Source organism: Protopterus annectens, chromosome 12.part0 (genome assembly GCF_019279795.1).
Source record: "Protopterus annectens isolate FY-2018-M chromosome 12.part0, PAN1.0, whole genome shotgun sequence".
Taxonomy (NCBI): domain Eukaryota; kingdom Metazoa; phylum Chordata; order Ceratodontiformes; family Protopteridae; genus Protopterus; species Protopterus annectens.
In genome coordinates, this window is record NC_056746.1 from 1,443,711,993 (window position 1) to 1,443,738,022 (window position 26,030).

The following is a 26,030-nucleotide window of genomic DNA, read 5'->3' on the forward strand; positions in this document are numbered from 1 at the left end:
TCCAAGCACACCTTACAACTGTTGCCCCGATAACGGAAAAGTCCTTCATCTCCTCCCCCTTCAGTAACCATAATTGACCCCACTTTCAGTCACTTCCTGTTGAGGAAATGGCTTCCCTTTCACCTGTCTGTTTCCTGCAGTGTTTTTGTTTCCCTGTAAAATGTACCTTGTTGTGATTTAGTGACGCTAGTACAAATGGGACTGTAAGCCAGCAAGTGTGGTGTAACTGCTAAGTGATTTTTTTTCACATACTCTGTTACCTACAATTGAAGCTGCCCAGAGGCACACAGAGTTTAAGCCTCTACAGCTTATTTAAGCTGTTCCACAGGTCCACTGAGATCCTGCTTTCCCAGCCAACAAAGCAAATAAGTAATTAAGTAAAGAATAGTAATAACAAACTTGTAAATCTGAGTCCGTGAATCGCATGCTGCCACAAATGACAATGTACCTGCAGGCTGGCCCAATGATGGTGTCACAGCTCGCAGGACAGAGGGAGCCGAGGTTGGCATTCTTTTTTCAGATTCTTCAAACTGTTGGCCTTTGGCACTCATGGCAGTATTCTTCTGACACATTTTACCTGCTATTAGTCACCATCATTGATCGGTGGCAAATTCAATGCTCTTGGTTCTTTCAGGAATGTGAGACAAAGCCAAAAATAGTGAGGAAAAAAGACTGCAAATCAGAGACATTTTAAATGTTGTTGTATCACATTAAACAGACTTTAACTTAGCTCATTTGTTCTACCATGTTAGAATTGTTGCCCCGATAATGGAAAAGTACCCTGACACCTGAGGGGACGAGATGCTTGACATATCAGATTGCTTTGTTAGGGATGGTATGCACCTCTTGTTCCAAGGCTTCCCAATACTTACTAGAGCCTTTGCTGTTAACTAATGCCTACTTTAGTTAGAGTCCAGTTGATGGAAATCCTAACATAAAGAATGTATCATTTTCAAAATCAAATCACCTTATGATGGATCTTCTCAATGCCAGAAGTCTAATCAGTATATTGCCTGATCTTGAGGGACTCCTGCATTTGGAAAACATCCATGTCATCTTAGTTTTTGAGACTTGGTTTAAATGTGAAGAGAGCACTTTCTGTATTCCTTGGTTTTATGCTTTTTATGTCTTCAAACCTGAAGGCAATTGTGGTGGATTTTCAGTATTTGTCAAAGAACATAATACATCTAGGCAGATCTCTAGATACCCACAAAATGAACTCAATGGACTACAGATCATTGTAGATGGGATTAATTATCAATGAATAGCTTGGTACAGAACACATTCTTTGTTCCTTGATGACTATGCAATATTCTTCATAAGCTCCATTATTTTGGGTGACCCAACTACTCTGCAATGAACTGGGAGATGTAAACCTTCAATATAGGATACACCCAAAAGTTCATAGATTAATTAACAAACACTCACTTGAGCAGTTGAGAAACAAATCTGCCAGAGGACATAATGTTCTTGACCTGATCCTTACAAATATGACCGCACTACTCCTCTGGTATCTCCTTCCCCAGTGAAGTTTGACCACAAACTTGTGAACTTCTCCTTTAAATTCCCCAAGGCCTTTACAGCACACTCTACTGAATTGAAGAACTAAAGCATACCATCCTCATCCTAATTTATGATGAAATGTCAAAATTCCCTTATGATTGCACCACCCCTCACCTTCATATAGCAACGATCTTCATTAAGTAATACATTAATGAATTTCATATCCATTAAGAAAAATGCATACAGCAAATAGTTCCTAACAGAGCCACATATCATGGGAATTTCAAAAGTAATCCACTCTGGTGGTTCCCCACCATAAATACACTCTACAGCAAAAGTAAGAGTTAGCTCATCAGCCCTATGTAGTGTGCAATGCCACACATCTAGCAGCCTACACACATCTTACATTCCAGAGCATTTTCTGAAAAAATAAACAAAGTATAAGATAAACAAATGTAAACACATGTTCAACAATAAAAGCTATTAAAACTGTGCAAATAGCAATGTTATCAGTAGGAAGTATTCTTTACGGTGGTGATAATGCATTCGTAGTCTTTTCCATAAATTCAGTAATATATTATAATGAACAAAAAATATATTTTTTGTAAACTCCTGTAAACTTTCATAAACAAATGTTCGTATCTTGAAAGTTGTACAGTCTAGACATATATATAATTAGAACATATTTGTTTACCAAAGTTTCACATGACAACAAAAAATTTCTCAGAGTGCATGTTTATTGAATATTTACAGAAACATGAAAACATATGCTTAATTGTATGATTAGCAAAACAAATAATATCTAAATAGACACACAATTTTTCTTAACATCTAAGGTTTCTCTTAATGCTGTGCAGCAGTTTGCAAGTCACTCTTTTTTGAAGTATTAAGTACATATGGAAGTATTACTTATTTTCATAATTACTTTCCAGCAACTAGCAATATTTCCTGTATAGTGTGATGTAAACCAGCATTGAAAATGAATGGTTTTATTTCCCACATTGCTGTTTCACACTGTCCACCTACATAACTTGTAGGTCTCTCATTTATGAAAATATGAATAATAAGTGGCAAACAAAGACAAAATTCTCCAGTGCAGAACATTCTAGACTAACAATCTTAGTGTAATTTTGTTAATAACTCCTTGCCATTTCTAATACTGGCTGGTAAATAATTTGTTAAAAAAGCCAGACCTCAAAGAGTTCTGGATGCCATAAGGAGGTATGGGTGTGAACTGGAAGTATACAGAAAGTCATTTTAGGTGTGAGTGAGTTCAATGTTATAGCAGATTCAAAATCCATATTCTCAATGATTTTTTTAAGTATTACAAGCAAAAACTAAAAAGACAAATAATTAAATAAACAAACTCTATCAGATCCACTAAAGGAGACTATGAACTCAGGCTGGCCTCTGAAGCCTAGCATAATTATATACCCTTCTTTAACTATGTTAGAAAACTATGAAACAATACCCCACTTTGCTTCATAATGATGCAAATAAATTTAATGCCAGCTTCCCCCAGTATTTCTATCCAAAACCCTCAAATACCTGAATCCCTGGCTCACCCAATTATCTTTTAAGATCATTTACTGAAAGCGCTAAGCAAAGCCATAAGTGTTCCCTTCATGGGACCTGATAGACCTGGTTGCTTAATTAATAGTGTTAAACATCCCCTTGCAAACCATTCCTTAAAATGCTTAACATAAGCTTAGCTGCTGATATTTTCCTAATGAGTGGTGCACTGCAGTGATGAAGCCCCTCCATAAGGGTGGCCTTACAACTAACCCAGGTAATTACAGACTTATCAGTCTTACAAGCCTCATCGGAAAAGCTGTGGAGAGTATTATGACTGACCTCAAAAACTAGGATATTGAGAATGTTATACTTGATCCTCACTAGTTGGGCTTTGTGAAAGGTAGACTCTCTATGCTGAAGCTGGGAAATTTCTTCATAAGTGTTATGGAGGTTGTACATAGTGGCCATGGAGTACCCATGGTACATCTTGACTTGGAGAAGGCCTACAACTCTATTCCCCATGTTGGCATCATACAGAAGCTAAATCCTGTAAAAAAGAAAAAAAAATGGCCCGTATGAAGTAAGATGGTTAGGAAACTGGCTAAATGATGGAGCCCACAAAGTGTGAGTTGCAGGCACCGTATCAGAAAATATGAAAGTGACCAGCAGTATCCCTGAGGACTTGGTGCTGGGACCACTTGTTTTGGTCTTTTACTTATCAGATATTCAAGTAGAGAGACAAGACCTCTGGATAACAAAGTTGACCTATGACTACAAATTGTAGGATGTTGTATGTCACCCTCTGATACTCATAACCTCCAGAACGAATCCTCCTTAGTAAACTCTCAGTGCACTAAAAACAAGCTCAACGTAAGGTTAAAATGCATAGAACCATCACTTTTGCTAGACAACCCAAAGTTCTGCTAGTGAGAGACAGTGGTGAGTACAGTAGGAAGCTCCTGTGGCGAATTTGACAATTTTGTTGTAGCAAGTTTTGAGCTTATTTAGATCACATTGTCTAAGGTTAGTAAATATTGGAGAGGCATAGAGTAGGATAGAGATAAGATGAGAATTTGCTACCAAAATTTTAGCTGCTTTGGTAAGTAGTTGATGATTTCTATATAATGCTCCTAGTTTTTTGTGCACTTTTTTAATTGTCATGGAAATGTGAATGTCAAAAATGTATTGGACTTGAATGTAACTTATTTTGCCTATTTTATTTGATGTAATTTAGCAGCTGTATTTGTAACAAAATTATAATATTGTTCATTGTGACTAGTTAAAAAGACCCTGCATAGTACCTGAAAATGATCACGTCACTTACCCAGTTCAATTGCAGTTAAGTATTTTTTTAATTAACTATTGTTACAATACAAAAGGTATCAGTATAAAAGCCAGTGAGAGTATATCAATAAACCGAAATATTGTTTACAGAAGAAAAAAATTCATAATCGAATAATTTGTTTATGCATATGTACAAGTTACTCTTTGTTGAATGGTTCTTTGAGTTTTTTCATTTATTTTATTTTTAAAAGTTTTGATAATCATCTGCACAGCTAAGAAATGCATAAGGATTATACTGATTATCTAAATGATTTCTCTGTTGTAGTTGGCATTGAGTCTATATGTTTGTTTTATCTTTAGTTATTAATTTATAACAAATATTTTTACAGTTTTTATTTGCATAAAATAGTCAAGGCACAAGGAGGTGTGCATGTTAGATGTATTACCATACACCCTGGGTACCATGTACGGCCCTAAATACATTACTTTGCCTTTGCATATAATATAGTTAAGAGTAAGTAGTTTTTAAAGTAGTTTATTGGCTGGATTCATTAACGCCCACACTAAGTGTACACCATTCTGAATGAATAGACAACACAAGCAAAACTCCCACCTTCTTCCTCCTAATTTTAGTTTTCCTACTGATTTTCTTGCAACCTTAAATATCTAGTTAGATTCATAAAGGTTAACAGAAATATAAACTGTGTATTAATATATTCTTTCTGAGTGAATAGACAGCACAAATATATTGTGTACATTTATTGTAGGCGTTCATGAATCCGGCCCAAAGTTGTATTTTGATGTAAACTAGTCTTTCTACAAAATCATTGCTGACCTTTGGATGAAGTGTCTGGGTACATGGCTACTACTCTCAATCTGTTCTATTCTCATTGGTTGCATCCATGTATCCACTAAGTGTTTTGCATAAAACAGCAATATTTATGTAAAAAAATGGTGCAAAACTATCATTGTAGTGTACACTTCATGACCAGTTTGTGTATGCTATTAACTTTACAAAAATGCGGCTGTCTCAAGTGCATTGCAGTGTAGTATTTAATTGACCCCTATAAATTGAACGATAAATGCAAAATCATATCAGAGACTATACAGTTTGGCCATATTTTTATCTACAAGCCATTACATTTAGAAAATGTTCTGGTAGTTCTGTTGCTTGTACTACTGAATTTTGTTTTGGTTCAGTAAAATTATGTTTGCCATAGCATATTCTTAAATCTGCAGCAGATGCATCACATGCAAAGATTTTCAAACTATTCCCAAGAGAAAAATAACTACAGTTGTGTCCCAAAAACACAAGCATTATTTCAGTATTCTGAGTGCTATGGTCCTTAAACATGGAATTTTGCTGTATGTTCCATATTGTTTGATGTTCTGGTAAAATATCACTGAATATTACAGTCAGACATTAGATTTTCCTAATTCTTATTCTTTAGAAAATTCCTGTTGATTCCATTACTTTGGTTATGCTAACTTTTTAATTAAAATGGATTAATATTTAAATTGCCCATGATTTGAGGCCTTTGTCCTACCTCTTGTTTTTGGCTTTGTCCAGAATTCTGGTATGTACAATAATGATTAGCTACTGGGAAGTTCTCTTTGTGAGAAACTGAAATTTATCAAGCGTAAATAACCAAAAAATAATTTTTAACAAATGGCATTTATTCTTTTCAGTCAAATATAACCATTTTACATCCTGATATACTTTCATACAACCATAAAACCCCTGGTCTGGAGGCTCCTTTATTGCTTTTTAACTTGGATTTGTTGCTGGAGAAACCATTTGCTAGTACCATCTGCATTTTGACTGTTGGAATTCAATGTATTTTGCTGAATTTTATGAGCATTTGTTTATTTTTCCGAGCTCTTGTATTTATCACACAATCTCACACACATCCTCCTGTGCTGGTGCTACAGTTTGTTTCCAATTATATGTCTCAATTACTTGCTATTATCAAAAGATTAAACCACACAGTTTGTGATCTGTCCAACAAAGCTCTATATGCCCTATACCTAGTGAATAGTCCATTTTAGATATCTTAACCATGAGATTCAGGAACAGTGTGAACCACGTTAGTCAGTCTTCTGTGAAGACTGGCCACACTCTGGGTGGAGGTAAATCATGGAATGTGTATGACTGCAGAAACCTGAGAGATTCCATAATTTACAAATGGTGGTAAAATGACATGAAAATGAGTAGCAACATTAAAATGAGGGTAACTACACATGCAAATGAGGAGAAACATTTGGTCAAGTGATTCAGAAATGTATATATTTTATTACAAGTGATACTTGATGCCAGAGTCGTTGATTATTGCTAAAACTTGGAGTTGGGGGAGACAAACCATGAAAACATGAGTGGAGCAGTAGCTGCGTTATTAAATGTGTATCTGCTAGAGGCTGATATTGTTGCTATTAATGATCATATTGTGTGTCTTCATTCTCAGTAAATCAGAGTCATCCCTCTGCTCCTAATATTATCATACCCTCCATGACACAGAAATTATGGACTGATGTCCTGTGGACAGAGGCATCATACTGGCTGTGGTCGAGATGTCACTCTCCTATACAGGCCCAGTGGATGCATGGCGTGTCTTTCCCTGTGGCTACCAAGGCATGTGTGTGGCTTTTAGAATGTGAGCTACAAGGATGTTTCATTAACCGAGGTGATATGGTGGGTGTATCCCAGACATCTGCCTCAAGGATACTTAATCAGTTCTTCAGTGCAGTGGAACAGCTTTGGGAACACACATGTTTTCTCATACCATGGAGGAGAGAGACCTGAGATATTCTGCACCTACATTGCAATAATGGTCCATCCTGCAAGGCATGGATAAAGAGTGGACTACCAGGTGCTCTATAATTCACAGGGTATAATATCCATTATTTCTGCAGGCCATCCAGGCAGTGCCCATGGCTGCTCACACCTGAGTGCTATAGTAACAGTGCATGTGGGGTGATTAACTTCTGGGGCATCTTATTAATAATGCACAGACATCTTGTATTGTTGGTGTCTTAACAGGTAGTGCATTTGCCTTTGGTGCTGAAGAGCAGAAGACTGTGGGTTTTTATCACACTCAAGGTTATTAGATTAATTTTTAAATTGTTAATCCTACACCACAGCAGTAAGGGGTCACTTCTGAGCATGCTGTCCTTAAGATGAGACTTTAAAGTAGGTCCCATCTTCTTCTTCAGTTGGTGGTTGCTGAGGTGAGTGTAAAAGATTCCATGGCACTTTCCAAAAGTTCCCTAGGCAAATTTCCCCTAGTAGTAGAATAAATATCACCTCAGATCTCTCCTGAGAAGACACCACTAGGTTAGTAGGATTAACCTGGACCCAGGAGGATGAATAAATAAATTAAATATAAATATATGCATGCCTTGGGGTCATGGTTAATGATAATTGTTAAAAATTCTCAGACCACAGTAAAATGGATGCAACAGTTCCATGTCACAGACCCTGAGTCATTGTTGAAAGTCTGTTTGGCCTGTTTAATGCCTGCTTCCTCTGTTTGGATTTATCAGGTGGTGCCCTGTAGTGTGACCTGGAAACATGCAGTAAAATATTTGCAGTTTGTGCAGGGTTACCCAACATCCTTACGCACAAATTGTTACAGCAGGGTACAGACATTCAGGAAGAGGAAGCACCAGATTCAACAGATTAAGATTTACAGGATGAAGACCTGGCTGTAGGGGATGATTATGTCATGTGGAGTTGAGCACAGTACACACAGGAAATGGCTGTGTGGCAGTGTCTAAAATGGTTGTGAGGCAGTGTCTGGTTTATATGTATAAGCCAAATTAAAGCATTATAAATAACTTGAAAAATGATGCCTGCAAACCTACATGCTGTCTATGCTACACCATGCATTGACTTGTCAAACTACATAATTATATAGACTACCCAAGTAAGGTAACAGTTCCCTGCCCTCTGTAACAATATGCAGCAGTGACACAGGCTGCAGTGACAAGTGTCAACATTGGTGTGTGTGTGTGTGTGTGTGTGTGTGTGTGTGTGTGTGTGTGTGTGTGTGTGTGTGTGTGTGTGTGTGTGCATGTGCGCGTGTGTGTGTGTGTGTGTGTGTGTGTGTGTGTGTGTCTGTGTGTGTGTGTGCATGTGTGTGTGTGTGTCTGTGAGTGTATGGGAGAGACATGGCTGGGAGAGAAGGGTAGACTGGTGGAGGGGGGGTGGTATCTCCATTGTTACGGAAGTGTGTTTGTTTGGACATGGACTCAGCAGATGGTACAGTAATGTGCTAAGATCTGATGGCAAGCCATAACACTCACATGATACAAATGTACTGACTGTGCATGTCCCCGTGCATGGGGGCACCCTTTTAAGGGAAGATTGCATGATCTATATCATGTTGAGAGGATGGAGAGCTCCCACGCTGATGAAGGGAGGTTGGTGCTTTGGGTGTTCTCCCTATGAACACCCCCTCTACATGTACAGCCATGGTGCCCAGTAGTACCCCTGGCACTGAATGTTGGTACAGACATGATGGTACTACAGGTTACAGACTACACCTTCTTCTTAAAATGTTGAACCTTTTCCCTGGTGCTGGTCAAAGAGGTAGAGTCACATTCGGTGTATTGGTCATGATATGTGGCTTCATAGAGGCACCTGCTATGGGCTATCATGATATACTACAAGCACATGATTTTGCACATATGGCCTGAGTACTCCCTCAGGTCATCACACAGATCAGTATTACGTCAACTAGCAAGGCAAAGCCTGTGTTGGTGTTTGCTTGTGTCATGGTCCTACAAAAATTCTGAGTAGTGGCCAAGGGTACACACAGCTAATGAGATGGATGGTATCCATAGCATACTTAGCCACTGGCAGTCTGTCCTCTGCTGTTATTACATGCCCAACGGAGTTTGTAGCAACTGAGACAGGTTGTGCCACAGGCGGATGTGTTGTTTTATCCCTGTGCATGTGGAGTAATGAATGCACAGGCACAGAAACTGTGTCTATGGAATTGGTAAGGAATGAAAGTGTCACATTGTCCGAGTCTAACATTCACACCATTATCATCAGAGCCAGACAATCCTCTGACAGTCAAGCAGGCCTGTCTCTTAATTGGAGGTCCCTGGTAACACAGCGCCTGAGAAAACACCAAGAAATTATTCAAGTTAAGTAAGAAGCCTTCATCAGTATCTGCATTGTTTTGGCAGCACCACTGTTACTGCTGCTTAATATAGTGGTAGGGAAAGTAATATCTAACACACCTTGGGCAGGTGGCCTCTGATCTTGATGTTCCTATAGTCTAAAGCTGTCATGGTTGTATTAACTCACATTCTGGGGTACTATAGCAGATACTAGTCCATATTAACACAGTCATATAGCTCCTTTTTGTACAGCTTCTATTGTGCATAAAATATTTACATTTGGTTATGTAATGCCTTTGAAAATGATTTCTCAGAAACTGCTCTGGAATTCAAGGATGTTTGTAGGCTTCTAGAGGTGTGACATTCCACACTGCACAGGTGTTAAACAGTTGGGACATGCTCACTTGGGGCATCATCAACAGATGTCTGTGTGGTGGCCTGTGTCACTCTGACCTGGAAGGAAGTAGTGTCTGGACCTCTGTGCAGAGATGCCAGGAACTTATCTGTCAGCTGATCCTCTGTGCAGAGATGCCAGGAACTTATCAGCTGTCAGTTGTTTGATCAGCTGACCACCTGCAGTGGACCTCTGCCCCAGTGCTACATGGTCAACCTTAGAAGTGCATCATCTGACCTGATCATATTTTCTAGTTTGGCCATCAATATCATTCATGTCTGATATCAGGAAGACCTGGTTATTTATTTTTCATGGCTGACCATCCAGAAACTCTGCAGACAAAGGACCAAAAGCAAGATGTCAATCTCTGCATAGGAAAACGTGCACATCCACTGCTTACCACATTATGGCATGAGTATTTGGAAACTGAAAAGAACAGATACCAGTTGCTGTTGATTAACATTCCTGCAGTTCAAATACATGACAGCTATATATTACACTGAATATGAGGAACCTTCACATTAACTCAAGTAGGACAGCAGAGTCATGCAATATTATATCCCTCAAGCTGTGAATGTGATTCTCTCAGTGTGTAAGTAGATGCCCATTGCATGTGGGTACGTGTGTAGGTCTTTCCACCCAACTGAAAAAAACGATCAATTTGAAATGGCACAGGCTTGACATATAATGCCCTGTACCACTATGACACAATTGATGAATCTTAAGCACTAGACCATGGAGATGGCATCCGCTTGACTGATACCTAGCTGAGTCCAATTAGGTATCTGCAGAGAGGAAGTGAGGGCTTCATATGATAAGACACACACCTCACTGAAAGTATAGGCTGTCAACATCCTGCAGTTTCAGTAATACCCAAGATGTTTCAAAACCATATTGAGTTTGTTGGTCAGGGAAAGGTTGGGCTTGTAGGGATGCTGGAAACCTTGAGGGCCTGCATAGCTGAATCAAGTTTCACAATATATGTTGGAATGTTTCACTGTGCTATCTGGTTACCACCACCTTTTACCTCACAGTCCACTGTAGAACCCTCACAATAACTTGCACAAAATATTTAGCATAAAGATATGTACCAGGTATTAAGTGGTGCCTTATGGAGTAATAAACATATCCCTTATTTTCTCCTCTTACAACATAATGCAAGCAATATTGTAGCAGTTTCTTTTGTAATTTCCAGCCAGTACAACACCTCATAAAGTTGTCACTTGAGAAGGTATTAGTTAGAAAAGTTTTATTCCTTGGCCTACTAGTATGAATTGACTTCAACAACACAGAGAACATTTATACATGATCTAGAATGCCTGCAACCCCATTTTTCCTACCATGGCAGTAGACCCACAGTCAGGGTCATACTCCACAGAACAGTGGCATCATTGCTGTACCTAGTAACAGCAACAGAATTACTACAGTATATCAGTGTGTCAAGGATATCATGAAGCACCACAAAAACACTTGAGTAACAAATTATAGCAGTAACATTTCCCACAAACTTTCCTTTCAGAAATACCTAAGAAATCCTTCTCAGCATTTTCTAATCTTGCTTATTTTGTTGCTTTGAAGCCGTCTTTTCTAGCACAGTGAGGCTTACATTGGGTACAGCAGCCTATATTATTTATTTTCAAAGATAGTAGGATGGTTGTTGTGCTAATGAAGAACAGTATAATGAATGTTCCTGAATTACATGCTTTTCTTATTGTGTCAGTAACCAGTGCTGTTCTGAGAACATGCATGTGCACCTTTTTAAGTGCAATGTGTGGGTGGGTTAATGACCCTTTGGGGACATAGGAAATATATTTCTCTTCGGTACCCAAGAGCTGTACTAAAAGCAAAATGTCTGTCACAATTAGGCACAATAATGCTCTACAGATTTTCATGCCAGTGTTCTCATCCCAACACCATCTTGCCATGCCAAGTATTTCTGCACTAATCAAAGGTGACACTTTGACTGACTTCTGTAACTAGCTGCATAATGTTATGCATCATGGGCTGAGATCAACAGCATCGTGATCTTGAGGGTTACCATAGTTCTCTTGAATTTGACCTGGTGAATGACCATGACCTCCAAATGCACAGATGTTGGCAGAGCTCCCAGGTGGTGCGGTAAGGAAAGCAGGATGTTTATTTTACAGCTGCTTAGGAACTACCAGGAGGGTTTGATTGGGAACTCCCATAAGGTCCCTTGAATAAAGTGGCTGCAGAGCAGAATTTTGACAACTCATTGACTAATGTCCCTGGCATACCTCCCTCTTGTGACCAGTATGGGCACTACTAAAGAGATCTGTGGAGACTACAGGATATGATCATAGATTACACAGGTATGTGTACCTACATCTGTGCTACTGCAATGCATCACTTTTAATAATTCCTGTTTTAGACAGTAACCTAGGTACTCCTGCATTAAAAGAAGAGAAAACAAGCCATAGTAGCATTTTTCATTCAATAATATGTTTTGTTTTTAACAATCATTCACTCCAAAAATTACATAAACTGCTCAGTTCTTACATTCCCTTAAACCTCATTCCACCTCTTCCAGAAAATTACACTGCATACAGTGTTCCCACAAATTCCATGTATTTCTGTGTAACTTGCTCTTTCCCTTTTCTAAAGACCCCACTTCCAGTTTTTATCACTTTTCCAATAATTAAAACTTCAAATACAGTTGGTTTAGATTTTTATATCCATTTTGTAACAATTGCATTTTTTGGCAGCCAGTAGAATTAAATGGTATTTCTGACAGAGTACTGTGTAGAGATTTTATTTTAATCTGCCAGCTTATTACATTCCCCAAATTTTTTCCCACTTTCCTCTCTTTTTTATGATGCTTGTACAATTTGTTATCCACTCAAGGAAAAGTGCTCCGAAATCTGCTTTGGGTATAAACATACCTATGCAAACACTGCCAAGCAAAAATCTTAAACCTTATGTATGGACTTTGTTCCTTTATTTGTCTGTGGGAGGAATAAAGATGCCTAGTTTATTTAGTTAAGCAGGTAGATAAATGAGTGTTCTAATCAAACAAAACATTAGAACAAGAACACTCGTCCAGCTACCTACATAAATGAATAAACTACTTGGAACTTCAGGAAGGCGTCAGGGAGAGTATCGGATACAGAGTACTGTACATCTGCTTGCTGAAAAGATTTTGTCTGGACTAATCCTTTGTACTCTGCATCTCCCCATACAGGGGATTCTGTCACTTAAGGGTATTCCTGTTCTTCCATTACCACTAAAACTAAATCTCCCTCAGAAACAAGAGAAGATATTAACTGTCTGGGCTGGTCTGCACTTTATCACCCTGGTGACCCAAATGCAGCATTACACTTCTTCAACTCTGTAACTTGATCTGTCCTCTGTAACCACTTTCTAACTTTAAGAATGCATGTTTCAATGGATGAAATTGCCCTTGGTTAGGTACTTCTTTAAAGAAACTGTCAAAGACAGAAATAAAATATGGCTATCCTGGAAAACTTCCTAACATAACCAAGATCTACATACTTTCTGTCCTTCGACACTCCTGCAAACTTGAAGTTAAAAAGCAGTCTACTTACTTTTGCAATAAGTTACAAACTGCAGTTGACCAGCCAAAATTGTTCTGGTGGACAATAAAGAACATAGCATGTATTAGCAATTAATAATTAACATAATCAGCATTAACAGCATCATTAATTAAGACACACTGAAAAGACTTTAATGCCCGCATCAGCTCTCCTTTCATTCCATTTAGGATTACTAATCCATGTATTCATATTTATCAGTCCACAACATCCACTCCTCTTCCACATAACTCCACTCTCCTCTAAACCTCTTCCACATCTCCCTTGCTGATCTCCACTTTATGCCCTCCCCCATTTTAGTTCACAGAAGTCACAGCAAAATCTATTAAAGAGTAGCTAAAAAACCTAGACACCAAACTATACCCTGATGTATTAGCATGCATCAAGCATTTCTCCAAATCACTTGCAGATATTCGCAGCAGGGCTAGCCACCCGGCGGTGAAACCTTGGCTCGAGATGATTGTCACTGTTGAAGTGACACCCAGACCCCATGTGCAACAATGGAAGAGGGGTTGAGGATGGATGGATGGACTTGCAGATATCTTGTACTGTTCATTATTACAGGTAGCATTCCTCCTCCTTTCAAACGCCCCATTTTCCTGTTTCAAAAAAATCTAGTCCCTCACTCTCACAAAACTTTCATCAAAAAATGATCCTCTGCCTACTCATAAAAACATTTTGAAAAACTACCTTTTGAATTACTTTAAATGTCTGAACAAATATAGCCTCCTCATCAAGTTTCAGTACAGAGTCAGGAGTGGATATAATACCCTTATGACTATCTACACAGTGACAGATAAAATCATTTCCATGGAAAATGGCTACCTGACTGGAATCATCTTCACTTGACCTTTGCAGAGCTTTTGTAAACAAGCCTGCAATTCTACTACAGTAAACTAAATGCAGTAGGTCTTGAGGAAAATGCTCTCAGCTGATTGACGATCTAACAGAACACTCTTAATACAGTCAGGAAATCTATGTACAGATGCAAGCAGCCAAGTAGCCAGTTTTCACTGGGGCTGTACACTAGGTCCTAATTTATTCCCAATCTTTATTAATGTTCTGACAATTTAATTCTTTCAAGTAATGTAACTGTATGTGGACACCATCCTCATGCATAGAAATGGCCCCTTGGCAAAGCAGTTAAGACATCACCTTAAAAGGCTTATGTCTTCTTTTTCAACTGGGTAACTACATACAAACTCACCATAAATATCACAAAACAGAATCCATGTTCATCTGTACCAAACCCAAACTCTGTAGAACATCTCCTTAACATACTGACACTCTAAACAAAGAACTTCTTTCTCAGCTGAAGTCTGCCTGCTCCATATGAAGTCAACCTAGTCAAACAGTGAAACAAGCCCTTGCCAAAAATATTTTCATATCCAGACAGGAATATGTCCATCCTGTAATCTGTCTGTCCACTCTGCCATATGTTGATTTATTAATCTATTGTCATGCCTGGAGATCCACTATATTTCCCTATAAAAGCAAAATGTCTTCTGTCGCAGCATGTTCAACCCTGCTTTTATCCTCCCTTATATATGCTTAATATATTAAATGATGGCTTCCTCCCCTTCCTCAGAAGTAAGATACAAATAAAGTCCTCCCCTTATCCTCTCCAATACGAAGACAATCCCATTCTGACATTTACTTAACTCTTCCTCCCATTTTGACATTTACTTAACCCCTCATCCTATTTTTGGACCCTCCTTAGGAGAAAGAACCTTCACCAAAATTAAACCTGCTGTCTGGAATCATTATCCAAGAGAGCTGTGATAGATGGTAGAATACCGCCCTTCAGGAAAAAAAAAATGGTAAGACACCTAGCAAACTCACATAGGTGTACATGTTTTCAGGTTAAGGGTGACATTCTAACACAAAATATTTTTTAGCTCCATGCCATCTGTCATGTTGCGAGGTAGTGCCAGCTATGCCAGAGACAGTAGGGCAGTGCATCTGTAACATATGCCAGCAGAGCTAGCTGGAGTTTTTTTTAAGTATTTTATGTCACTTATATATCAAACTGATTTGTACAGATGCTTTTGTTCAAAATGTGTTTGTAAAGTTGTTTGTGTTAAAAATATATCAACAGTGGGTCCTGATGGACAGAAAATAAATTTACATTTATATCAGACTATACTGTCGTAACTGATTAAATTTATATATGTTAACAGAGGATGCTGGAAGGCAAGGGGTTAGTTCAGCTCAACTTACCTTAAGAAAAATAGTGAGAAATTAAATGACTTAGTTTAGGCCATAAAGATTTTATCTGACAGGCCTGAATGCAACCAGAGATGCAATGTCTAGTAAAGGCTTGGGCTCTTATTGTCCTTAGTGGTGAACTAATTGCTGCCCTGGGGTGCCAGAGAATGGCTGTTTAGTCTCTGCAGAAGGATGAAAGTATTGCAATTGTTTTACAGTCTCCAGATGCCTTAGCAAAGTCCTAGGTGTGTATTGTGACACATCTGTGCTAGATCGTGGTTCATCTTCCAGTCAGTGTGGTATTGTGGGAACCACAGAGTCAGGGAACCAGATGTGATGTCATTCTATAGCCAACACTGAAATTGTATTTAAATATTAGTGTGAGATGTGATAGTGACACTGAGCACTCTGTTATTGGAACTGACAACAAAGGCACTCATCCACTTCATATTGCCTTGCATTTGTAAGTAACTTAACTAGGGAACAGTAATTCTTCAGTTACAAAATATAGTGAGATTAGTTAAATATTGTTTTTCTGTATCTGTCTTGATTCTTTCCACCTGTATTATTTTTTTATATTTCCTGTAAATTGAAACTCTGGTGTTTACTGTACATAGATATTCAGTAGTTGCATGTTTTCTGTTTTATTATTAAATATATCTAAGCCTTTCATTGTGGCTGGTCTTTTAGAAAATATTTTAACCTTTGAGAGTAATTGCATTTATTTGGTGGCACTGTGGTTTCATGCTCCTGAATGCCTTGCCACTTGGTTAATACTTATATTTGTATAAGTATTAGTTTTACGGAGAGTGATTAGTTACCCTGGTAACAGCCTTAAAGTATCTGGCTGGTGTCAGTGAATTTACCTTATAGTCTGGGTAAAGGTGGTATAGTGGGTAGATCTGTGCCAGCATTTCCCAGGTATATACGTGTGTGAAAATTTAATCTCAGAGGATGTGTGTCAGCTACTTGGAAAAGGGACACAGAGCCCTGGTTTCTACAGAGAGAAAGGTGGAGTCTTATTTGGGGTCTGGAGAGGAAGTTTAGCCCCAGGTCTGGATTGTGCTTCCTGTGTGCTCTTAAGAGAAATTGTGCTTGGTGCGGAGAGCTGCATCTGAAAATACTATGTGTACATCCATTTTTGCTCTAAATGAACATTCCCCACCATAGGTTCATAGTTTAGTACTAAGCTAATGGCCCTTGCGAACCATTTTAAGCCTAGCCAATTATCTCTTGTGAGACTCAAACCCTGCACCTTGTGTTTGTAAGGAAAATACCTTAGCCATTAAGCCACCCTCTCAACCAGTGTCAGTAGTGAGGTTTGAGACTTCTTGATTACTGGCCTAGAGCAGGGATGCCACACCCTCTTTTCTTCCTCACTGCAGTTGTACATTTGGAGATACTGTCTCTGTGTAAATATGATGATGGGGCCCAAGAGTTAGATTTGAATTCTAATTATTCTTGCTGTGGATGAAATGTACAAACATTTGTCTTTGTTGAATGTGATCTTAGCTTGCCTGTAATTTTCTAGTAGATGCTAATTTCAGTTGTCTTTCTGTTTGTATAATAAATGCTTCTGCCTTATTTGCCAACTTTCTGTAACCATATCCTGTCATTCCTAATTCTACGTCACTGAGTATTGTACCAAAGTTGTGTTGAAAAGGCTCCTCAGACCAGTCCACCTACACACTCAACAAAGTATAACTAAATAAAATGAATAAATAGAAATTTTCTTGTATGGAGGACCAAGATCAAGCCTGGCCTGAAGAATCTTCCACTGAATATCAACGATAAATCTTTGTGAATACTGCAGAGAAATAATCATTTAGCAGCCTTTCTTTTTTCCTGTGTATATTTTGTACTTGTTTTATAACACTTGTACACCAGTTCAATGTGATAAATTTCAACCCTTCATACATTTAACATCACAAAAATAAAATGACTGCAGTATCGCTAGCCATTCTTCTTTGTAATGCTGCAGCCTTTTACTTTGCTGCTTAAAACCTGACCACGAAAAACTCACTAATTTAAACCAAATAGTTTGAAACTGTCATTTGCTCTCTCCTTTCCCTTCACACTATTCCTCTTCACTACCTTGCCTTATAATCTCTTCCTCAGTCATTTCTACTAGCTTTGTTTCCCAGAACTTTCTTACTCTGTGACCACTAACTGATTCTGTCCTTCCACCTTCCCTTCACTGTGTTTTCACCTCTGTGTCCTTGGCATATCCCACAGCTTAGCTACCTCAGTAAAATGTGCTATGCCATTTCCACCCAGTTATTCATCTCTGATAGATGAACTGTCTTTACTGCTTCTTCCTTCCACCCTTTCACTATTTCTTGGTAACCATTAGAAATGTCAGGACTCACTGGAACGAATCCCAAACTGCGGAGACTGAATGGATGAAAAAAACAGACTTGCATATACTAAGTTTTAGATGCCCATTTCTCTGGATGTTCCCTTTTCTCCAAGGTATGGCAGTTGCAGAATTTGTATATATAAGATCTGGGGGTAAAGGGGGACTTGCTCTCCCTGCAAAAAAACAAGTTGAAAGGAGAGAATCACTGTTCAGTATTTGATCTTCTGCATTTTCATTTTTTTCAGTGAATCAGTACTCAATATGGGCCAGTTTGGACTTGAAGTTTGCTTTGAAGGATTTCACTAGTGCTCTTATTTGCTTGTTCAGGCTAAGGAGAGATTGTTTCCAGTTAGGCACTGCCCTTCTTGGTCCCAGACAGCAATTTTTTTCCTTTTATTATAGAGTTTAATTATTGCAGATGTCCACCAGGCAAATTTACTCTTCCTTGAGAAGGAGGATTTTGTCCTGTTGGGTATTCCTGATACCATTCAGCTATATAAATACTTGTATAGCACTTTGGTGTAAGTTTGGACATATGTGCCCATTCCTGTAGAGGGGGAGAGGGCTGTAAAGCTGTTTATACCTTCCCTCAGGAGGTTGTAATCAACTTTGGAGAAGTTTTTTTGTCTGACCCTATCTGGAGGATGGGGTGGGGGGGTTTGGAGAGATGGTGACTTCAAAAGTGAGTGCTTTATATTCAGATCTTACCAGGGAGGTTAACACTGTAGGGATGCTGCAGTAGTTGCTCATGTTGGTTAATACCAAGCCAAGGTATTATCACCTCTTGTGGGGATGTCGCCCAGCTGGGCCAAGGCATTTACATTGACAAAATCAAGGAATCCTTGGGCATTAGTGTTTTGGCATGAGTAGTTCTTCCACTCTATGGTTGGATAGTTAAAGTTGCCCAGGATCTGGGTAAAGGGTTGAATCTTGATAGATTCGAAGACATGCACATAGGTGGAGTGGGCATCTTGAGTCAAAGTTGCAGGCCTGTAGCTAGCTATGATTTGAATAGGGGGTCCTGTCAATGGTTAACTGCAGCTGGAGTGTCTCCTGTGCATGTACTGGCTCTCCAGCCTGGAGGTGCGTATGTCCTTTATGTACATTGCTACTGCACCTCCTTTTGCTTTGCTGCCCATGGTTTGGGGACTGAATGTATGATAGGATGAGCAACCTGGTATGACAGCGGTGCTCTCCTCAGCTTTGAACCAGGTTTCTGTGACTGCACAAATGTCAGCATCTTCCAGGGTTAAGAATGCTTGCAATAACTGTAGTTTCATGTTTAGACTCCTAGTGTTTAGCAGCATGACCTTTAATTTGGGTTTTGATGACATTTTCATGTTGGTAGTTTTGACCTCATGGCATTGGTTAAAAAAGGCACTATGGGGGAGGCAAGAGCCTTTGCCAGGAGCCTGAAGCCCAAGGGAGACAGATACAGACCATCTCTGGCAAAGCATCACAGTTTGTCAGTCATGTCTTCCCAGGCCATCAGGTACTGGGTCCCCTTGGAATGACACCAGAAACTAAGCCAATTGTTAAAGTCAATCATTTTCCATTAGTATTGAAGCACCATGCTAGGTGGCAGTAGAATGCTGCTTGAGACTGGGAACATACCTGCCTGGAACACATATTCAGCGAGCTTGATCATGCCTCTCTTCATATAGTCCCAGGAAGTACATCTTAAGTCATTCATGCCAACATGGACTATGACAGAGTCATAACGGTACATGTTGTTGAGAGACTTGAGTGCATGGGTGATATTGCGGATTCTGACATCTGACAAACAACTAACCATGACTTCCTCCTTATCCAGCCTGGTGAGGGGCACATCTGTGTCTCTCACAATGGAATCTCTTATGACTAGTATATTGGGTTTATGTTTAGGCCTTAGTGGCCCTAGTTGGGGATATGGATATCAACACATGCACAATATTATTTCCATGTAATTTGTATCTTTCCTTATGTTTGTATTTTGTAATTTGTATGTCTCTTTATATTGTTGTATTTGGTGGGGGCATAGATCCAATAGGAGGACACTTCTGTTTTAGGAGTTTCATATAGCTCTACACATTCCAGAATACCAAACAAATAGGTAGAGATTTCTCATCAGATGCAGTTTCTAGTGGATCTACTGTGAATAATCATGTGTTGTTTAATCAGCATGGAGGTGACATCCTGATTACCACTATATCCTCACCTTTCTCTAGTCACCATTAACATAATCTCCTGCATGCCTTCAGCATATATAAAACTTGCAACACAGTTGAAAGTGTATATATCGACAAAACTCCTCATTTCCATCTGCAGCGGTTATATAATTCTGCTGCTCTAAATTAATCATAAGACATAAACATATCAGTGAACATTTCATTGCATATACCCAGCTTAGAACTTAGTCAGAAACTATTGAGCTGTAGAATTTTGTGATAAACTATCTTTCATTTCTCTGTATGTTTCTTGGCAATTTCGTATATCAGCACTGGTATAGGTTTATAGGTTGGTACTAGGCTATCGGCCCTATACAAGCCTAGCCATAACAATTCCCTGGCTATTTCTTCCCACACTATTTTACTTCCTGGACCCCTGTCTAGCGGGGTGACTGACGTGATCCCCGGGGTGAATTTCCTTTCTCCCATCCAATCATCAAGGTTCCTTTTGAAGAGGGGTATTATATTGTTTTCATTACTGGAATGTTTCTCCCCATGACCCAGCTGAAAAGGGCCCTTCAGCTGGCTCAGTCAACCTACCCTGGTAAGCAAAGGATTAAATAAATAAATCATTCAATGCTAAAATATTTAAAACTTTGGGAAAACATTGACACAAGGTCACCAAAACATGCACCATGCACAGACATTTTGCCTCCAGCAGCCCCTGATGTGGTGTCTGACCATAGTCCCTGAATTTTATATTCATGCTGCTCTGAAGTTTACATAAACTCAGAGAAGAGGAAAAGTGAAAATACACAATATACATTCTCTCTCTTCGCTGGGTCCAGTGGACTCAAACAAGGATACAGTTTGTGATCTGAGATGTATGGCTGTATTGAAATGTTGATCAATAGGAAATGGCTGATGTTTCTGCTTCTATGTTTCAATAGCCAGCAAAGCAGAATGCAGCAAGATGTAGCTTTTCTATGATTAGTCCATCATCTTAAGAATTCTGAAAGTATGCAGAATTTAGAAGATTGCGCAAAAAGAGGTCTCTATATTCATTTATTTATTTCACATTTGTTGACTGGGAAAGTCCGAGTGGGTCAGGAGCCTATTTTCAGAGGAGGCCTAGGGAGAAAAGCTCCACAAAGTAAAAATATAAATGACAAAAATACATATAACAAAGAAAAATACAGAGTTACTAAATTTACAAGTGGAGTGTAGCTTACCTGTTATAAGGTAACTGTATTGACATGACAGACAATTGGTAGACATTTTCAACAGAAATCATACGAAAACAAGAAGTAAAATTATTTGAGCTAAATACATTTAGTTTTGTCAGTTACAATTCTTTTAAGTAGATTATTGATAAGCATAGGAGAATATGTTTTGATTGATTGTTATTTACAGATATTTTGATTTTTAGATGGGCTGCAGGTATGCCATTAAAAAGGTTATAAGAAATAGAATAGCTAATATATATCAGTAACACTAACAGATAATATACAGGGAGAAATGGGGGAGCTTAATATTTCAAGTAGGCTTCAATAGTTCTTGCAGCTAGATCATTTGAACATGGTTGGGGTGGGAAGAAAGCAATGCTAGGGTAAAGTAGAAAAGAAGGGGTAGAGAGAGGCAGGGAGTGTGGGGGAGAGTAGAAGAGTTGGAGGGGGAAGATTACTAGGTTGTTTTGAAACAGGGGCAAGTGTTTGTAACTTGGAGATGACTTTTTAGGGTGAGTTTGAAATTCTTATGGTTTGTTATTCTTCTGAAGTTTGGTGTTAAGGCATCCAGAGTTTTGCTACAGTGTAGGAGGATAGACACTCTCCAGCTTTTTTATGTCTGTTGCTTGTCTTCAGACCAGAGGGTCCTGGTAGGTATATATATTTGGAGGAGAGAGTTGAGTGCAGGGCAGTTTTTGGGTCGATATATAATTTTGTGTCCCATATTGCATTGTAGTTGGACTAGGATGTATGGACGTTTAAGCCAGTTGAGGGGACTGAGGGTTGTGCAGTGGTGTGTGTTATGGGGCAAGTTGATAGCAAATTTACCAATTTTATTATAGCAGGATTCAAGTTTGTTTTGTAGGGTATATGAATGTTTGCCAGAATGAGTGCACTATAGAGTAGAGAGGGGAGTAGGTAAGTTGTGGGCAAGGTGGTTTTGGTGGATGGGTTCATGATATTTTGTTTCAGTAGAGCATTCCTAGTTTATAGTGAGTTGTTTTGATTACATTGTGGATATGAAGATCAAAAGAGAGGCTATTGTCTATATTACTCCTAATAGTTTGGCTTGGGAAACAATTTCTATTTAGGTATTGTTCAGTGAGGTAATCTTAAAGTCGGCTAAGAGATTTTTGGGTGCAAGGAGGAGGAGTTAGGTTTTATTTGAGTTCAGCAGCACTGTGCGTTGTTTAGCCAAGTCTCTGTGGCAGTTTGGGTTAGATGCAGAAGGTGTTTTAAATTGTTGGAGGAGGAGATGATAGTGGCATCATCTGTATACTGGATTAGAGAGCTTTGGTGTGAGGCAGTGTGAAGGTTGTTAACGAAGATGTTGAAAAGTTATAATCCAAGAATGGACCCTTGTGGTACTCCTGTGTTAGCAGGTAGATAGTTGGAGAGGGTTCCCTGACATTTTACACATTATTGTCTCCCTATTAGGCAGTTGTTGAACCATTGCTGAGTTGTAGAGGGTGGAGAGTTTTTGTAGTAATATTGGATAGAAAACAGTATAGAAAGCCTTGGCTAGATCAAGAAGTATTACTGACTTTAGTAATCCAGCATCCCAGTTTTTGTTAATTGTATCTGTGAATGAGATTAATGCAGCAGTTGTACTATGTGAGGTCTCTGAAACCATGTTGGGTGGGAGTAAGTAAATTGTTTTCTAGATTATGATTGTATAGTTGTTTGTGTATGCATTTTTCTAACAGTTTGGATAGGGGCGATAGGATAGCGATGGGATGATAATTGGTAATGTCGTAGCACTTACTGCCTTTGTGCAGGGGAGTTATTATGGATTTTTTCCATAGGGTGGTTATGTGTGATTCTCAGATGGATTGGTTGATAAGTATGCTGACTGGATAAGCTATAGTGTCAGTGGTGTGTTTTAAATATTCTCGTGGGGCCTTGTCAGCAGAGGGAGAACAGAGTTATAGTTTAAGAAGTAGCCTGGGTATTTAGTGGGTGGGTACGGGTTGGAGAGACAGGTGAGGAATATGTGGATCAGTAAAAGTTGTGTCCTGTGGAAGAAAGGAGGATGAGGTGGAGTGTTTAGTATTGGTTTTTGTGGGGCAGGGATTGGGCATGGGGTTAGAGTTTGAGGGATTGTTGGGAGAGTTGAATAAATTGAGTATACTGTCTACAAAATGTGTGTTGAAAGTACTGCTATTTGGGGTATGGTTTTGTTGGTGGCAGGGGGTTGATTTCCTTTGGTCCCAGGGTTGAAGAGCTGGGAAATGGTATCCCAAAATGTTTTTGGGTTGTTTTTGTGGCAGGTTAGCCTCCAGAAGAAGTATTACTTCTTATCCTTGTTTAACATTTTTTTCACTTGGTTGCATAAGTGTTTATATTTTTGGCAGTTTAGATCATTTTTGGTTCTGTGCCATTCTTGCCAGTTTTTATCCCTTTGTACTAGTAAGTTTTTGGTAGACTTGGCTAGTCAGGGAGCATGATTAGATTTTATTCTTTTTGTGTGGAGTGGGGCTAGGTTGTTCAGGGTATCGAGAAATATTTTGTTGAAGTAGTTGATGGTATCATCTAAAGGAAGAGTTTTTAGTATGCACCAGTGCATTGATTTTAGAATGGAGTTAAATTGGTGTTGGTTGAAGTTAGGCTGCATGAGGTTTTATAGGTGTGTTTTTGGTGGTGTGGGTCATGGTTCTGTTTATGTAGGTAGGCAGGTGGTCGATTAAAATATTTGGAAGGATTCTGGAGTTGGAGTATTTGAGGGGATCCGAAACTGGGATCCAGTTGAGGGTCAATCAATGGTTGTTATTTTTTGGAATTCTAGTAGGGCCAGACATAAGTTGTGTAAAAGCATGTAGGTTTATGCTATTCGTGAGGTAGGTGGACTTCAGGGTTTGTCAGCTTATGTCAGTGTCCCCCATGATGATGGTTGTTTTGGATGTTTTGTGATATCCAGGATAGGATGTCTTCCAATATAGGGATTTTATTCCCTGATGGAATTTATAAGACTGTGATGCGTAGTTGGTACTCTTGATGTTTAAGGAGGCTAAGAGGATTTCAGCATTAGAAAAGGTGAGGATGGGTTTGGGATAAGGGAGTAGGGTGAGAGTGTTGGGATAGATTAAGGCTACACCTCCCCCTTTTTTTGCATTTGGTCTGCTCTTATTATGTTGTAGCCTGGTGGGGGTAGGTCAGTGTCTTTAATATGTGGCTTGAGCCATGTTTCAGTAATGGCAAGTATGTCAGGGGAGTGTAGGGGGAGAAGAAGCTTTGGAAGATGTATGGTTAGAAATTGGACCTAGAGTAGGCTAGATGTCACCACATTGGGCTAGATAGGAGTAGAATTTTGTGTGGTGGTTTAGGAGGGTAGTTTTATTTAATTTTGTTATTTATTTGGTTTTGCGGAGTCATGTAGAATTGTGAGTTTGGTGAATAATATGCTAAAATTATAGAGAATGGGTGATATATTGGAGAAGGTGTCTGTTTTTGTTTCTACAGAAGTGTTGGAGGTGGTAGATTTTTCTGTTATGAGGGTTTTTTTGGGACCAAATGATGTGTTGTTTGCAAGAAGACTAAGAGTTAGAGCTATGAGGGGGAGTGTGGTGAACGTCCAGTGAAACATGCTAGTGGAATTAAAGGGTGTTAGGAATAGTAGAGATTAAAGGACTGCAAAATATTAACAAATTTTGTGTATGAATAGCATTGATTTATTGTTATACTAATAAAGTGCTTTGACTTTGTACTTAATGAAAATATTACTGTCAGAGAAATACAAAACTTTTCAGAATATACTATCTGAAAGATAGATATATGCAAAATATAAACATGATTATTAGCAATGTTTTATGAACCTACCACAGCCTGCCTCAGTGGAGAAACATTTTTCCTTTGATAAAGGGGAGTGTGTTATTTGTATGTTTTTATTGTAAATATCGATGCTTTTAGTTTGTCTTGGTTCAATGTGTTTGTCATGTGGTTTAGGTTCTTCTAGTGCAACATAGTCTCAAAGTAAAGCTTGACGAATCTGACACTTGTAGCCAAATTCTAAGCCTTATGTATAGGGCAGCTCTTCAAGGGTTGCTTGAAACATTAGCACAGCATCAGAAAGGTCATGTTAAACATTACAACATCTCCAGAGGACCACCTAAAACTTTACCAACGCAGTGGTCACCTGAAGCATTCGGGCAGCTCTTCTGGAGCTGCCCAGAACAAATTACCTTGGATTGCTAAACAGGATGTATTTTCTTTATCAGCATCTTTAGAAAAGTATAAAAATCATGAAGCACACATTCCTTCTGTATGGTATAGTGTAAACAGAATCTTACAAATTTGGAGCAAATGAAGTATTTGACCCAACGCACCACTAGATTGAGCACCAGAATTGTTTTCTGGAGGTTGGGTTGATAGTTCAAAGGGAAAGCTTTCATTAAACCTTGCAGACAGTGGACAGCAATATGAAAAATAGTAGAGCTGTCTGTCCTGATTAAGCCAGCTACTTACTGGACCATTGAGAAGGCAGTTGCTGTTGCAGATGCCTCACAAATACATTTAAATAAATTTACAATGCAAAAAGAATATTAAAAGATATTAAGGAAAGAGAGTGAGAGAGCACCCTTGGCAAATGATTAGGCAAGGAAGCAGAGAGATGATAAAGTAGGTTTGGTAAGAGGTCCATCTGTCACATCAGCATTAGAACTGCTCCACATCTAATCCTTGCTAAGGCTGTTACTTTTC

General features: G+C 38.9%; 1 protein-coding gene across 1 annotated transcript in view; it reads left to right on the top strand.

Annotated features, from left to right (window-relative positions):
* Window positions 1–26,030, top strand: part of MGAT5B (alpha-1,6-mannosylglycoprotein 6-beta-N-acetylglucosaminyltransferase B) — a 3,749,208-nt gene that overhangs the window by 114,954 nt on the left and 3,608,224 nt on the right. The window lies entirely within an intron of this gene.